Source organism: Triticum urartu, chromosome 3 (genome assembly GCF_003073215.2).
Source record: "Triticum urartu cultivar G1812 chromosome 3, Tu2.1, whole genome shotgun sequence".
NCBI classification, from domain to species: domain Eukaryota; kingdom Viridiplantae; phylum Streptophyta; class Magnoliopsida; order Poales; family Poaceae; genus Triticum; species Triticum urartu.
In genome coordinates, this window is record NC_053024.1 from 358,374,244 (window position 1) to 358,392,345 (window position 18,102).

The following is an 18,102-nucleotide window of genomic DNA, read 5'->3' on the forward strand; positions in this document are numbered from 1 at the left end:
TAAGGCAAGGTAAAATATGAGTGGAGCTGCAGCAAGCGACTAGCAAGTATGGTGGCTAACTTATACGCAGAAGAGAGCGAGAAGAGGAGGCAAGGCGTGAGCGAGAAACTAGAGAGCAACCTGCGCAAAACATTACTCCAACACCGTGTCCACTTACCGGACTCCGCCGAGAAGAGGCCATCACGGCAACACACTCAGTTGATTCATTTTAAAATTAATTAAGGTTCAAGTTATCTACAACCGGACATTAACAAATTCCCATCTGCCCATAACCGCGGGCACGGCTTTTGAAAGTTCAATCCCTGCAGGGGAGTCCCAACTTAGCCCATGACAAGCTCTCACGGTCAACGAAGGAATAGACCTCCTCCCAAGACGTTCTGATCAGACTCGGTATCTCGGTTACTCAAGACAACTCCGACAATGGTAAAACAAGTCCAGCAACACCGCCCGCTGTGCCGACAAATCCCGATAGGAGCTGCACATATCTCGTTCTCAGGGCACACCGGATAAGCTAAGCGTACGGGAGCCAACGTAACCCAAGTTGCCAAGGGACGGCCCAGCACGGTGCTCTAGGTTGGACCAACACTCAGAGGAGCACTGGCCCGGGGGGGGGGGGTAAAATAAGATGAACCTTGAGTCCGCGAAACCCAAGGGAAAAGGCTAGGTGGCAAATGGTAAAACCAAGGTTGGGCATTGCTGGAGGGGTTTTATTCAAGGCGGACTGTCAAGGGGTTCCCATTATAACCCAACCGCGTAAGGAACGCAAAAATCCGGGAACATAACACCGATATGAGGGAAACTAGGGCGGCAAGAGTGGAACAAAACACTAGGAGAGAGGCCGAGCCTTCCACCCTTTACCAAGTATATAGATGCATTAAGATAACATGGCAATATAATGATATCCCAACAAGTAAATAAAAGATGTTCCAGCAAGGAACGGCCTCCAATCTTCACCTGCAACTAGCAACGCTATAAGAGGGGCTGAGTAAAGCGGTAACATAGCCAATCAACGGTTTGCTAGGACGAAGGTGGGTTAGAGGTTTGACATGGCAATTTGGGAGGCTAGCAAGCAAGTGGTAGGCATCGTAGCAATGGCATAGCAAAAGAGTGAGCAAACTAGCATAGCAAAGATAGTAGTGATTTCGAGGGTATGATCATCTTGCCTGCACAATTGTCAGAGTTGACTAGATCCCCAAGAGCAAACTCAACGGGCTCCTCGTTAGCGAACTCGTCTCCTAGATCTACCCAAATGAGACAAAAAAGCAACAAGGATACAATCAACCACGTGCAAGAACAAGCAATATGATGAAATGATGATATGCTATGCGGGATGCGATGCGGGATGCAAAATGCAAGATATGACAGGAAATGCATGAACTTGGCCTCAAATTGGAATTCCAAGGGTGATACTGGAAATATGAGATGAAATAGCTTGAAAACGATATAAAGATCGCTGGAATCGGAGTTACGGTTTGGAAATGGCAAGCGATTCAAAAATGACACCGGTCCGCGATTTACAGCAAGTAGGCATCTAAATGCAATGAAATGACCATGCTAGAGCACCCAAACATGACAACAAAATACATGGCAGGGATGCACACAAGATTCTTAACAAACATCTAGCACTGAGCTACGGCCAAATCATCCATTAACAGGTTCAAACAAGCATGGCAAAATGCAAATGGCAAACAGACCTCAGACTTGAAATCAACACTTGTCTAGAATTTCAGATCACATAGCCCTCTTCGGAGCAACGAAGCAACATGCTACAGGACCTGAACATGACAAAGAAATATATGGCATGGAGCTACTTAACAAGCTTAACAAAAGTCTCTTAGTGACCTTGAGCCAAAAGGGATCACAAAATATAGTAACAAGCACACGAACAAAGCAAAAACATAATCAGTTTTCAGACTTAGTGAAAACTGGGACATGCTGAAACATAACTCACGAAGGCATGTTTACGAGCTCGATGCACTCACCACGGTGCAAGTCATGGCAAGTCAAGCATACATCCGTTAACAAGGCACAAAATTCAAGCTAGACATAGCAAGAACAATAGCATATCATGCACGTATCAATTACAATAACGTCGGCAAAATCGCAAACAAGTTGACGATCTGCCCAGATTCGCAACGAAGCAAAAGTAGAGCTCGACTGACTCAAGCTAGGGTGCTCCATAATTTCAAACAAAGACATGGATGGATAGAGCAATACAATATTAACAAAACATCCTTACTTGTCATCCTCAAAAGAGGCACGGATCACTAGGAAACAACAAGAACATATGGCATCATGAGATAAACAATCACTAAGTCCCTGAAAACAAAATTAGCAAGTGCACCACTTTGCAAGCTTGCACAAGTCACAACACACATCCTAAAAATACATGGGTTGCACCTCTGGAGAGATGACAAAACCCTTAACAAAACATATGTATAACTCACGGGCATAGCATGCACACAATAATCATGGCAAAAATGACAAAAGTGCTAAACGGAGTAACAGATCTGACAATTAACTCAAGTAGCCCTCTTCTAACAACATTTCGGGCATCAAGATGAACTCAAATGAAAATCATGCAATGGAATGAAATGATCTACTCTCTGAGATGAACATTTTGATATGCTATATGTCCAAATCGAAGCTACGAATGCAAAGTTACGGAGCCTCGAACAGGAGCACTTGGTCTAAAAATTCTGGGGACTTAGGAAAAATTCAACCTCCGGATCTGGATCTAGGGTTTGCACGGAAACCGAGGCAAACTGCGGCGGCACTGTCCACGACGGTGGTGGCGGGCGCGGGTGGAGCGGCTGGACTTCCCGCGGGCGGCGGCGGCGAGGCCGGGCGGCGCGGCCGAGGCGGAGGCGGACGCCGGCGAGGTTGCGCGGCGAGGCGGCGATGGCGTGCGGCGGCGCGGCCACCGGAGTCGAGGGAGGCGGTGGCGGGGCTCGCCGGCGAGGGGCGCGGCGACGGGCGCGGCGACCTGCGGAGGGGAAGAGAGGCGCGGGGCGGCGGACTCCCTCAGGCGGCGGGCCAGCGAGAGGCCCAGTCGGGCGGCGGGGAGGGCCGACTGCGGGCCGGCCGGGCCGCGGGCGGTGGCGGTGGCGGTTGCCATGTGGCAGCGTCTGACTGGGCGCGGGGGGCGGCGGACGTTGTCCGGCCCGCTCCGGACACGTCCGGCGGCGGCGGATCTGGGATTTTTAGGGTTAGGGGGAGAGGATCCGCGAATTTGGAATGGGGGTGTATATATAGGCATAGAGGGAGCTAGGAGAGTCCAAATGAGGTGCGGTTTTCGGCCACGCGTTCGTGATCGAACGCTCTAGGACATGGAGCAGAGTTTGGTCGGTTTTGTGCCAAATTGGAGGGGTGTTGGGCTGCAACACACACGAGGCCTTTTCAGTCCCTCGGTTGACCATTGGAGTATCAAACGAAGTCCAAATGACATGAAACTTGACAGGCGGTCTACCGGTAGTAAACCAAGGCCGCTTGGCAAGTCTCGGTCCAATCCGGAAATGTTTAATCCCCACACACGAAAGAAAGCTAGAAATGACCACCGGAGGAGAACGGAGCGCCAGAATGCAAAACGGACAACGGGGAAAATGCTCGAATGCATGAGACGAACACGTATGCAAATGCAATGCACATGATGACATGATATGAGATGCATGACAATGACAACAACACACGGAGACAAAAACCCGAACCCGAGGAAATAAAATAACTTAACGCCGGAAACGGCAAGAGTTGGAGTGCAAATAGGGAAAGTTACATCCGGGGTGTTACACCCCCCCTGCACAAACACTACATACTTCCTGTATCGGTCAATCTTCCTCTCCTAACCACCTTAGGAAGCTATCGGTTTCCAACACATGTTCATTCTTTCTCTCCATGTTTCGATCTCTAAGTCTCTCAACTAGACAACCCCTTTTTCCACTCTGTTACCAAATGTATTTACCTCACACACCCGCCATTGCACCCCATGCCGAGCTCTCTCTCTCCCCCTCTCCCTCTCACCCTCTCGCGCTAAATACATGCATTGCCTATCTAGCCCCCCAACCTCTCGTGCGCACGCACGCACGTTGTATATCTAGGTCACTCCCTCGAGACTGTCTCACTATTTCTTCCGCACGGCAGGCCACACTCGCTCAATCTCGCTCTCTTATCTGAGTCTCATTTAACCTTGTTTTCTTTCACACACAAATGATATATCTCCCTTTTTGGGCCTCGATCGACACACTCTATACTCCCTCACGCAGATTGTCTATCTAGGTCAGTCCATCCAAGCCGCCGCCAATCTTTCGACCTCATGGTGGGCCACGCTCACTCAATCTCTCTCTCTCTCTCCGTATGTCTCGACTGACCTCGCTCTTTCTCGAACAAAAACGATATATCACCATGTTTGAGCCCAATTCGACCTATTCACATTGTATACTCTCTCACGCACATCGTCTATCTAGGTCACTCTCTCCAACCCATCTCACTCTTTCGATCGCACGGCGACCCTATGTGATCGGTTGACCTTGCTTCCTCCCACGCACAAAATATATCTACATGTCTATGACTGGATCATCTCTCAAGTTCTATCTTACAGCCCTCACCCTTGCCAAAAAGCTCAATCGGACAATATCTCTCCAGAGCATATATATTTGTTCAGTGAATGTCGGACCACACTCACTTTGTCTCTCTATCTATATGTCTCTCGATTGACCTCGCTTTCTCACACCATATCTTCCACGCGTTGAAGCTACTACCTCTCCATCCCTCGCAAAGCCGGAGCTATTTACATTGTGAGGGGCACTCCAACCTTGGATTAATTTGTGTAGGCATTTATTCCGGTCAGTTTAGATTATATTTTCGTAGAATTTGGCCCACAACTACTCCAAACACCATTGCAACCCACGCAACTCCTCTAGTTGATTTCCTTCTGGCTCGGTCATTGCTCTCTCACACGTCCTTTCTCGCCTTCAACGTCGCACCATGGTATTATTGAAAAAACTATGTTGTTCTCTTTAATTATTATAAATAAGCTAGAAAACTACACACCGATAGTCCACTTGGAATGGAACAAATTTCGACCCACAAATTAAAGTGCTACAAACTACACACCGAGGGCCCCACATGTCTTGAAACAAATTTGGACCCATATACAAATTAAAAAATAAAGGACGAGGATCGAACATGCGAGACCCACAAATTAAAGTGCTACAAACTACACACCGAGGGCCCCACATGTCTTGAAACAAATTTGGACCCATATACAAATTAAAAAATAAAGGACGAGGATCGAACATGCGAGACCCACAAATTAAAGTGCTACAAACTACACACCGAGGGCCCCACATGTCTTGAAACAAATTTGGACCCATATACAAATTAAAAAATAAAGGACGAGGATCGAACATGCGACCAGGCATTCAAGCCGCACGTCAATAGGCAACATACGGAGAATAGCAATGTTTGTTGTACCCCCTTTGTTCACATAATGTTTTTATATTACCACAGCCTAATTAATGGATAACATGTAATATTATTTTTAGTCCTATTCGCCTTCACTTACTGGTGGGTTCCATGTGTGCTCTCTCTCTCTCCTCCCCTTCTGTATTTAGACGCACGGGCAAACATGAAGGACTCGTGGGCGATGTTGCCGTTGACCATATCTGGACGCGTTTACAAGTCACGGCACCAGTTTCACATACTAGCAGCACTAGTTAGTGTGTACGTGCAATGCACGTTAATATGGAAGTATATTAAGTGCATGCGGATATTAACTACTAGGATATTATTTGTGTGTTGTCATGTGATTAGCACTATTTTTGGCATGAAATTAGCTGCACGCTAAACGTGTTGAGCGCTGAACATTGAAGCAGTCTAGGTCGTTGGATGACAAGGAATTCATGTGGCTTGATGACATTTCATATTTAATTTGATACGGCTCTAGTAGAACATTCAATCGATCAAACCATACATTTCGTTCAGTCTGACTCTGAGTTTAAATTATACGACGATCGATATAAAATAAACGGAAATTATAAATGTTCAGATTTTAAGCATGGCAATCCGAACGTTTTTCATGGCAAATTTAGATTACGCGGCGGCGGCGGGGGCGTCTCGCGGTGGGAAGCGGCTCCTCTGCCATGCTCTATGTGTCGTTGGGCCGCTGACTGACGGCAACGGCGGTGTCTTGCACCGTTGTTGGCGTACTCCTGGAAATTGGTCTAGCTTCAACGAAGACCAAAATGTTTTGGACTTCAAAGCAAGTCAACTTGAGGGAGGAGGCGACTGGCGTTGGTGCAAGGAAGCGGTCGACGGCGGCCATCCATGCCACTGAGGGGGGCACTGGCACCAGCGGGGGACATGTGCTATCAACGGCGCGGTGGAGACATTCGTGTGCACGGGCATTGGCACGGGCGCGCACGTCAGTGCACGCGCAGGCGCATGCGCTGGCAGGTGCACGGGCACCGGCACGGGCGTGCACATCAGTGCATGCGCAGGCACATGCGCTGGCAGGTGCACGGGCTCATGAAAGTTGGCGGGGACCTCGTGGAACCCCGTGGGATCAAGCTCGGCGACAATGTGCTGCTCCCAGCCCATCAATTCCACGGGGATGGGCACTGGCGCAGTCGGGGCGACGGGAGCCGGAACGGGAGCGGGGATAGGCGCGGCGTCTTCCCGCAAGGCCGCTTCAAGCTCGTCCCAAAGCGCCTTATGTTCTTGAGACTCCGACTGGGTGTCTTCCTCAGGAAACTGGAACACTAAGGGCAGACCATCGTGATGCGTCATGGCATACGTTTAGGTCAGGCTAGTTGGAGGTAGACGACAGGAGAATCGGAGAGGAAGAGAGAGGATTGTAGCGATACCGGGTAGTGCGGGGTTGATTTTAAACTACGGCGCCGGCAACATTAAAAGTGGGAGCAGTTGGGATGACGGTGGGCGACGGAGCCTGGTCAAAGGGCTCGCCTCCCGGTGAGCCTGCACAGTGGTCTTCTCGCACGCCTCCCTGACAGCCGGCGCAATGGTCTGCTCGCACACCTCTCGTCGACTCACACGCTTGCTCGGACGACACCTGCCGATGAGAAGCGGGGACTTGTGGCGGCACGTAAATGCCCATGGTTTCAATAGTGAAAGCGTTCGCCTTAACATGACATGTCTTTGTTCCAAAATACCTTGGCTCTTCATTTGTGCAACTTGTCATAAGCAGCTTGTCTCAAATTGAAGAAAAAACTTACGAAGTAATATTTGTGCCATATCATGTGACCATGCTTAGTTTCAAGAATTTATGCTCACTTTTGGATTTTCTGAAATTTAAGATCCAGGATTCGAAACAATATCATAACCTGCATCATGCAATAAATTTTCAAGCCGTACATCTGTCCTGTTGTATTTCTTAAGAAAGGATTTGGTCAAACGTTTTGCTTAGTTAGACTTCAGAAAATTTATATGTGCAGAGTAAAAGGATAATCCCTCCGTACCAGTGCATTGCCTGATATATTAACTCAAGTACTAGGCACGAATAAAAGGGCTCAATTCTGTGCTCATCCTGGTGTAGTAGTAGTAGTAGTACTAGGCAATGCAGTTGACGGGTGACCTTGACGAGGCGACCGAGGGAATTGAACCGTGCTCGGCACGGTAGGTAACGTTGTCTAGTTACTAAAGCATCCCTCCATTGTTCATCAGTAGTCATTATGGACCGGGGACATGAGGGGAATTTCCTAGGGCTGGAATTCTGGCCGCCAGATATTTCGACTTGAAACGCTGAGGCTCGACTTGTTACATTGCTGCATCATCCCTTCCTCTTCGGGGGAAACCAACGCAGTGCTCAAGAGGTAGCAGGCATATCTTCTTGTGTCACTACTACCGAGGAGTTAAACTATTGGAGTCAAAGGAAAATTAGACTCAAGATTTGTAGGACCATTTCAATTATGAAACGTATGGGAGAAGTGGCCAACAAGTTGGAGTAACCAGAAGGATTATCAGGAGTTCACGATGTGTTTCACGTTTCACTGTTGAAGAAGTGCCATGTTGAGATGGACGATATTCCTCTGAGAGATACAGTGCCCCTGGAAGCAATTCAATTGGAGAATGACCTAACCTACGAGGAGAAACCCGTCAAGATTCTCGAGTTCCAGCCGAGTTACACGCAGCAAGGTTATCAAGTTTTGCAAAGTTCAGTGGAGCCACCATACCGAGGAAGAAGCCACCTGGGAGCGAGAGGAAGACCTACGGAAAGACCACCCACACCTATTCTAGCCAACCCGAATCTCGAGGGCGAGATTCATCTTAAGGGGGTAGGTTTGTAACATCCCAATTTTCAATTTGGATGTTATACATAGGTCATCATATGCATATCATATTTTTATTTGCATTTGGTTGTGATCCTAGAAATCTTAAGCAACTCAAGGACCCAAGGAGAGAGTTGGAGGTTTCACAAATTTTCATATTTGAATTTATTTCAAATTTGAAGAAAGGATCAATTTGATTTTAATATTTTCTCTCCAATTATTTCCAATAACAAAAATAAATGAGAGAAGATAATATGACTTCTTCAACAGAAAAAATTTTGGAGAAGAAATTTTAAAATAAATTATTATTTGATTTTATTTGAATTAGAGAAAAATTGCATTTTTGAAATTGTATTGCTTTAGTCCAGAAAAATGTTTATCTCGATTATTTCCAATAACAATAATAAATGAGAGAAGAATATAACTTCTTCAAAGAAAATAAATATTTGAGAAGAAATTTTAAAATCAAATTATTTTTATTTGTATTTATTTGAATTACAAGAAATTTGCATTTTTTGTAGCCCCTCGACATCGCCGCTGCTGCCTCCCGTCGTCGACGCCACCTGCCACAGCCGCCGCTGCCTCTCGCGCTGTCACCTCTCACCGGAGGAAGTTGCCGCCGCCGCCGTTTTCTTTTGACGAACCAGTAAAATAACCGAGAAACCGCTGGTTTTTTCTCTATCTCGGTTAATTTCTTTTGATTCGGTTTTTTAGGGTTCGCTAATTAGCGACATTCACCCGTTCTTCTCTGTTTAACGAACGAATTTCGTTCGTTAGATTTTTCTTTAGTTTTATTTCTGGCCAGGGACCTATTGGGAATACTTTTTTATAAATTAGTCCCTGAACTTCAAACTCTCGTTACTTTTTACTCGTTTATCCAAATCCAGTGAAACCAATGCCAAAATCTTCGTCTTGTTCCTCTATCCAGATAAGACAACTTGAACATGGTTGACAATTTAAAATTTGGTTTCAAGCAGATTTGAATTCGAACTTCTTTTGATCGTAGTTAGTTTCGTAACTCCGATTCGATTGATTCTTTTTGCAAATCGAAGCTCTTCACTTGAACTTTCTGTTTAGATCTTTTCTTTTGGTTTTACCTTTGCATCTTATGCTTGAGTGCTTATGTATGCTATTGTTTGTTCACGATAGAGTTTCCGGAGTGCGAGGCTTGCTACTACGATCTAGGGTTTTCCGATCGTCAGCAAGGCAAGTAACACTTTGATCATATCCCTTTATTACCCAGTTTTTATGCATTAGTTTCAACCCTCAAACATTGCATGAGTAGGATTTTTAACATGTGGGTATTGGGAAGTAGTTGATGAGGTAGAACCTATTGTCTTTATAAACCCTGGGTTACTACGTTATGCTTATACTGCTATGCTATGCTCGTAGACGTGGTTTGGTTTGAGTGATCCATGACAGATGTGAGAGTTATTATTAATTAATGGTTAACTTAAGGTGGCTACTTTAATACACATCTGGGTGGATTGGTTGGGGCACCCTGGAGCACAGTGGTTGTCCGGACCTGGAGCAATCCAGTGTTGTCCTAGGATATCCCGGAGTACCCGTGTGATCATCCTATGGTGCCACCCAGGCTCAAAGGGATCATAAGATTATTCATGCTAGAAACTTCTATGTGCAGCCACAAGCTATTATGGGCTCTAGCATAGTTGGTAAGTTTGCATGACCTCTTCCAGTGGTAGGCTAGCAGATGTAGGGGATGTAGGTTGGTACTGTCTACCCGGGGTTAGAGTTAATGCTTCTGAAAAGACTGTGTCTCGGTCATCCGTTTCTCAAACACCATGTAGTGAGAAATCCAACGAAGGAGATCGAGTCTTGTGGGGAAAAGTGTGCAAACCTCTGCAGAGTGTACAAACTAATCATGGTTAGCCGTGTCCCCGGTTATGGACATCTTGAGTATCTGGTTTGAATTATTGGTTTGATCTCATCACTTTATTAATTTGTTGGGTATTATTTTTGGGATTGAGTTGGAGGAACCTTCTCAATAATTTCATCAAACTTGTAGTTAAATAAAATATTCCTTTGTTGTAGGGAAAAATTAGCTTTATGCAAATGATAGTAGAGCCTCCACCAGCCATATATGCATGTAGTGATAGCTGTTATTTGTTCATTGCTCTATAGTGTTATCTTGCCAGCATATTCCATGCGTGACCTACACAGGCTGCAACGTATTATGTTGCAGAGTTTTCATACGAAGAGTAAGGTGCGCTAGGTCGTTGTCATGCACTCAGTTTTGCCGTGGAGTTGGATGGACTCTTTACCTTTGAAGCTTCCGCTGTTATCTTATTTAGATGGCCTTTATCCATATTATTGTAATAAGTTCCTTTGAGACATTCGATGTAATAACTGTGTGATTGAACTCTGTTATAAATCCTCGAGTATGATGTGTGTCAGCAATACCGATCCAGGGATGAAACTTAAGCACAAAGACTTGACTGTTGTGGTCGGGTCTCGCTATATGTTTGCTAGCCGAAAATTCCACACCAAAATCCAAACTTATCTTAAGAGTCCACCATACCTACCTAAGGATTGAGCAAGATCCTTCAAGTAAGTTGTCATCGGTGCAATAAGGCAATAAAATGCTTCTAAAAGTGTGATCATTTAGTGTAAGAGAAAATTGAGCGTTGTACGAACTTGTGATGCAAGAATAAAAGTGACAGACTGCATAATAAAGGTTGCTATCATAAGGGGCAATACAATGTGACGTTCTTTTGCACTAAGGGGTTGAGCATACAAACAAATAAGCGCATGACAACCTCTGCTTCCCTCTATGAAGGGCCTATTTTTACTTTTATGTATTTACTTTTATGCAAGAGTCAAAGTTTTTCTCTCTATTCCTTATTTTTCTCTTTTGGCAAGCATCATGTGGTGAGGAAAGATCTAGGCACACATATCCAGTTGGATATGGGTAGCATGAGTTAGTATTGTTGACATCACCCTTGAGGTGAATACGTTGGAGGCGAAATTATCAGCCCCTATCTTTCTATGTGTCCAGTTGAAACATTTTGCTCATGTGTATGCGGTGAGTGTCAGCAATCATAGAACACTATATGATGGTTGAGTATGTGGAGATCTTACTTACTCTGTTGAATAAGTTGAATTACAATTGCTTGGTTGGGAAATAGGTTGTTGAGTTTCAAGAGAATTCATTGTTTGAACCTTAACATGTGAATTGGTTGCTACTATAACATGAGAAGTTTATAAGAAAGAATTGTTGTTATGATGCTAGGAAAAGTGATTGAAATTATCATTGATCAAACTTGTGCACTTTGCTAGCATTCACACTTCATAAATTATTTCTTTTATCATTTACCTACTCGAGGACGAGTAGGAATTAAGCTTGGGGATGCTGATACGTCTCCAACGTATCTATAATTTATGAAGTATTCATGCTGTTATATTTATCATTCTTGGATGTTTTACAATCATTTTATAGCAACTTTATATCATTTTTTGGGACTAACCTATTGACCCAGTGCAGTGCAGTTGCTTTTTGCTTGTTTTTTACATCGCAGGAAATCAATATCAAAGGAGTCCAAACACCGCGAAACTTTTTGTGGATTTTTTATGGACCAGAAGACCACCAGTGGGCCAGAGCAGCACCTGGGGGTGCCCGAGGGGCACAACCCACCAGGGCGCGCCTGGGGGCCCAGGCGCGCCCAGGTGGGTTGTGCCCACCTCGGTGGCCTCCCTGCACCCTCTTGCCCTATAAATTCCCAAATATTCCAAAAACCCTCGGGTAACCCTAGATCAGAAGTTCCCCGCAAGCCTCTGTAGCCACGAGAAACCAATCTAGACCCCGTTTGCACTCCGCCGGAGGGGGATTCATCACGGTGGCCATCTTCATCATCCCGGCGACCACCATGATGAGGAGGGAGTAGTCCACCCTCGGGGCTGAGGGTTTGTACAGTAGCTATGTGTTTAATCTCTCTCTCTCTCTGTTCTTGAGATGTCACGATCTTGATGTATTGCGGGCTTTGTTAATATAGTCGGATCATATGGTGTTTTCCTCTCTATCTTGTTGTGATGAATTGAGTTTTTCCCTTTGAGATTTCATTGTTATCGATTGAATACTTTTATGGATTTGAGAGCACTTGATATATGTCTTGCATATGAATACATGGTGACAATGGGGTATCATTGATTCACTTGATATATGTTTTGGCACTCAACTCATGATTCCCGAGGTGACATTGAGGTAATCTGCATATAGGGGTTGATGCACGTTCTTGTCTTTTTTTTGTCGGTAGAAATCTTGGGGCACTCTTTGATAGGAGTATTATGAATCTGAAATTATTTGGTGTTATTTTAGTATGAACTCTTGGATAGATCGATCGGAAAGAATAGCTTCGAAGTGGTTTCGTACCCTACGAATAATTTCTTCTTATGTTCTACACTAGATAGGAACTTTGGAGTGATTCTTCATCGCACTTTGCACTAGAAAAAAATACACTTCCATGATGATACGTGTTTGTCATAGTAGGTCGCATTTTTTGTCATGCATGTACATCCATGACAAATTTTATGACAGAATCAAGATAGTCATACCTGTGCTATCGTAGAAGTGTTCCATGACATTACCAAAATTATCATCATGGAAGTGTCCACTTCCATGACGATAAATCACGCGTCATAGAAGTGCTTTCAAGGGTGACCGACACTTGGCATCCATCGTAACGGAATGCCGTTAAGCTATCGGGTCAGATTTTGGATCCGATAACCCGTTAACAGCCATGACCAATGAGAAATTTCCATCTGTAAAATTCTGATTGGCCGAAGGGAACACCTGTCAGCTCGTCAGTGGGCCAGACGTCGCCCGTCCATTGGAGGAGAGATGCCTATGATACGTGGACACGTGGCTGGGCCCAACAGAGGCCCATATAGGATAAAAAGGCCGGCCCAGTCAAAGGCCCGTAGAACTTAATTAGGTACTAGTGGGCCAGCCCAATAACGGCCTTCTTAGTAAAGGCCCATTTATAACCCGAAGCCAGATCTGGCCCGTTAATTGTTCGCCAAATATTTGGGCCCATTTACGGCCCGAAGCCAGATCTGGCCCGTTAATTGTTTGCCAAATATTTGGGCCCATTTGTGGCCCGAAGCCAGATCTGGTCCCTTGATTGTTCGCCAAATATTTGGGCCCAACTACAGCCCGGTGTGACTTTCGGCTTGGGAATGGCCCGTGCTGCCCATGGGCCATGTCGGTGTCAAAACCGGCGGATCTCGGGTCGGGGGTCCCGAACTGTGCATCTAAGGCGGATGGTAATAGGAGGCAGGGGACACGATGTTTACCCAGGTTCGGGCCCTCTTGATGGATGTAAAACCCTACGCCCTGCTTGATTGTTCTTGATGATACGAGTATTACAAGAGTTGATCTAGCACGAGATCAGAGAGGCTAAGCCCTAGAAGCTAGCCTATGGTATGATTGTATGTTGTCCTACGGACTAAAACCCTCCGGTTTATATAGACACCAGAGGGGGCTAGGGTTACACAAGGTCGGTTACAAAGGAGAAGATATGCATATCTGTATTGCCTAGCTTGCCTTCCACGCCAAGTAGTATCCCATCCAGACACGGGACGAAGTCTTCAATCTTGTATCTTCATAGTCCAACAGTCTGGCCAGAGGATATAGTCCGGCTGTCCGGAGACCCCCTAATCCAGGACTCCCTCAGTAGCCCCTGAACCAGGCTTCAATGACGATGAGTCCGGCGCGCAGTGTTGTCTTCGGCATTGCAAGGCGGGTTCCTCCTCCGAATACACCATGGAAGAGTTTGAATACAAGGATAGTGTCTGACCCTGCAAAATAAGTTCCACATACCACCGTAGAGAGAATAATACTTCCACAAATCTAATCTGCTGACATGTTTCGATAGTATGACATCACTTCATGGCCCGGTTATTATTCGAACCGCTTTTCTCAACCAGCTCCGCACATATTGTGAGGCAGTTTTCTTGATACGTCTTGTCAAAGCAGAGATTGTGTTCCCCTTATTACGGGATTCTCATCAATACGGACGTGGGTAACCCAACTGCGCCATCAATTGTGGTGCGTGGGGAATAAGCGGTTTTGCCAGGCAAGTGGGGAGACTTATCGCCTCTTCCGCCCTTATAAAGGGACAAAGATTTACTTTTTTCACCCACGCCTTCTTCCTTCTCGCTTACCCATTCCCGCACACTCGAGCTCTAGCGCCCAAGCTCGCGTTCTTCTTCTCAAACCACTCCAAGCATGTCTGGAGTAGGAGGCAAGTGGATGGTTTCCTCCGTCACGGCGGAAAACATCAAAAAGTTACGGAAGCCAGATACCTAGCTGCGAATATCGCGCACCGGCTGCCGAATGCGGGGCAGATCGTCCCAACGCCCGAACCCATGAGAGGGTAGTTTTTCTTACCCATTTGTATGTGTACTGGGATTTCCTCTCCACCCGTTTGTCTGTGGGCTCATGTTCTACTACAGGATGGATTTCCATGATCTGGCCCCCAACTTCATCCTAAACATCTCAGTGTTTATCGTCGTGTGCGAGGCCTTCCTTCGCATCAGGCCCCACTTCGTCCTATCACTGAAAACCTTCAATGTCAAGCCGAATGTGGTGGGTGGCCAGCAAGCAGAATGCGGAGGCGCCATGGTGGGCAAGATGCCTAATGTCACCTGGCTCGAGGGTACCTACGTGGATACCATAAAGGGGTGGCAATCAGGGTGGTTCTACATCACCGAGCCGCGTGACTCCAACTGGGTGGCGGCCCCCAAATTTCGATACGGAATCCCCACGCGGCTCACCTGGCCTGTCCTGGGGTTCTTCGGTAGAGCTGACCGGACTCCAGACCTGCATCCAGAACATGACGAACAAGAAAATTAAGCTCGTCAACATGGTCCAGGTTATGCTCTTCCGCCGGATCCTTCCGTGCCAACGACGGGCATTTGTTTTTTCGGAGTTCGACTCGGCCCAGCACTAGATGCTGCGAGAGCTCTATGACACGACGCACGAGGACGTTTGGAGGGTGCTGTTCAAGGGCGCCGAGATGCCTCCCTCCCTCACCGAGGACCGTGGACTCAGCACAAAGCGCCGCGCCCATCCGGTAGGCTTTTATATCTCTCATGGTATTTATGTGCCTTGGTTTATTTATGTGCTGGATCTAAGCTTTAATGTCATTAAAAGGACTGGATAAGACAGTAGAGCAGCTTGATTGCCCAGCTCCCCTACCCGAAGATCCTGCAAACGCTCTTCTAACGAAGATGCTGACTCCGGCACCTTACGAGGTGCCGAAAAAGACGGCCATGAAGAAGGCCGTGGGTACCCGAAAGGGTCTCCGGCGCAAGGTTTTATCGGACTCATCGTCCGATGAGTCCGACGCGCACTCCTCCCACGGAAATGAGGAGGAGGAGAAAAGTTCTCCCCTCCCCCAGCCAGGGGAGACATGAAAAGGAAGGCCGACCCATCCGGGGAGGCCGAAGGGTCCAAGAAGGGAAAGACCCTTCCTCAGGACTGTGCCACGACGGCCACCGACAGCGGCGGCGAGTGGCTACCAAGGGACAAGCCCCTGGCGAAGTCGTAACTGTCTGGACACCATAGTACTTCATGGTATGTTTTATTGTGCTGCCTTTGCTCATGCAGAACATGATTATGTAGTCCGGCCTGAGCTCATCTCGACGTACCCTCGTCGAGCGTCTCTTTGGGCTCGTCGGATATGAACATTGGTTCTCCTCCGACGGCTTCCACCCCTCTCCCTGCGGACAACGCCGAGGTGGTGTCTTAAAAGGCACCGACCCAAGGGAAGGTGATCCTAGGGGCGCCTCACGGCGACCTCCCAGACCCTGGGTACCAAGGGAGCGAGGCTCCTACGGGCTTCGAGTTTGGGCCCCAGCCGGACACTGCGCCGGAACCTTTGATGGTTCCGGACTCCGGCAAGCAGTCCCCCATTAAGGGGGGCCAACCATCCGTGCCGGTGTCCTCTGTCCAACCAGAGGCACCGGACAACTTGCTGGAAGCGCTTCACAGCGCTTCCATCGATGAGAAACACCGCGCTATCATGAGTGCGGTGGTCAAGAAGGTTCAGTCCGCCAAAAACGGACTGACCGAAGCTTGCGCCAGCCACCTAACAGGCTTTCAGGTAAGCATTCAAAATATAAAAATAATACCGCATAGATAGTAGCCCCTGATGCTCTGTTCGGCGTTCGCGAAGAAAAGCCGAATAGAGTATCAAATGATAACTCAAGAGTCTAATTAGAGTATGTCTATATGTATGTGCAGGCTTCCCTGCTGGCTGCTGCCGCACGTACTGCGGAGGTCTCTGCGATGAAGCAGGCCCTGAAGCGGTCCGAGGACGAGCTCGGCCTTACCAAGGGGCAGCTCGAAGAGAGCAAAGGTAAGATATACCCCAGTTTATATAGTTAAAAATAAGTTCGGTGTAAAGTAATAGGATCATCATGAATTTGTCAGGGGCCACGACCGAGGTGGAGACCCTGAGGAAGGCATTGTCCACGGCCGAAGACAAAGCGGCCAAAGAACGCATTGAATGGGAGAAACAAGAAGCCCGAGTGGGCGAGGTGCAGCAAGAGCTCGAGGCTCTCGCCAAAAAGCACGAGTCCTTGGAGCTTGACTCCAAGACGCGAGAGTCCGAGCTCGCGCAGGTGCTTGAAAGCGTCCAGAGCGCCAAGGCCGAAGCCCACAAGGCCCTCCGGGAGATTGATGCGCTGAAGAAGATAGCAGCGGTTAAGGCATTCAATATGCAAAGCAAGCATGTGAAGGAGACTTTCCTTTTTCTTACCCAAGTTCGGAGCTCTCCAGGAGCGTTTGCAGATCTTCCCCGCAGTGTGCCGGATGCCGCAGAGTTTTATCGGGCTGAGGAGGGGAGCACAACAGAGAAGCTGTTCTGGTCTCAGTATACTGGGACCGAACACCCTGTGTCCTTGAGCGACCAGCTGAAGCAGTTGGTCGAACTTCACAAGGCGGCCGAACAGGCCATGAGGGGCTTTATAGTCCGGATGTGGCCTGGCGAGCATCTGTCTGGCAGCTACTTCGGTCTGGTGAGGCAGCTGGTGGAAGCCTGCCCACGGCTTGAAGTCATCAAGCGATCTGTTTGCATCGAGGGTGCATGGAGAGCTTTTGCCTGGGCGAAGGTGCACTAACGGGACATCGGGCCTACTAACGGCCCGTGCTAAAGGTAGCAACAGTTAAGCCCAACGTGACTTTGGGCCTGTTAAAGGCCTGTCGCGTAATTCGGCCCGTGATGCCTGTGCTAAGCTTTCCGCCTCTTAAAGGCCCATGATATCAGTGGGCCAACTAAGGCCCAAGATATGTTTCGGCCTGGTAATGTCCCGTGAGCTAACTGGGCCCAAAACGGCCCGGTCTACATTTCGGCCCGCTGAAGGCCCGTCGACGACTAGTGAAAATTGAGGCCCAACATGCATTTTGGCCTGCTAAAGGCCCGTGGTTTCATCTCGGCCGTAACAGGCCAGTACAATATTCAGCCTGTTAATGGCCCAATGCTACCTGGTCCAAACTAAGCTCTGGGTGGACAAAAGGCCCAACTAAAATATAGGCCGGTGTAAGTTTGGGCCTGGCGCGATGTGTGAAGGCCCCAATCATTCGGGACCAAGAAAGACGTAGGCCGGCCCAATGGTCTAAAAACCTGGCCCGTTAGAGTCGAATGTTTCGGTCCGGTCGACTACATCTGATTTTTTTAAGATAGCCAATGATGGCAGTAACTAGTAGGAATTAAGAACAAACCTACTCTATACAATAAAGAAATTACGGCATAGTAACTAAGAATAAACCTACACTATACAATAAAGGATTTAAGGTATA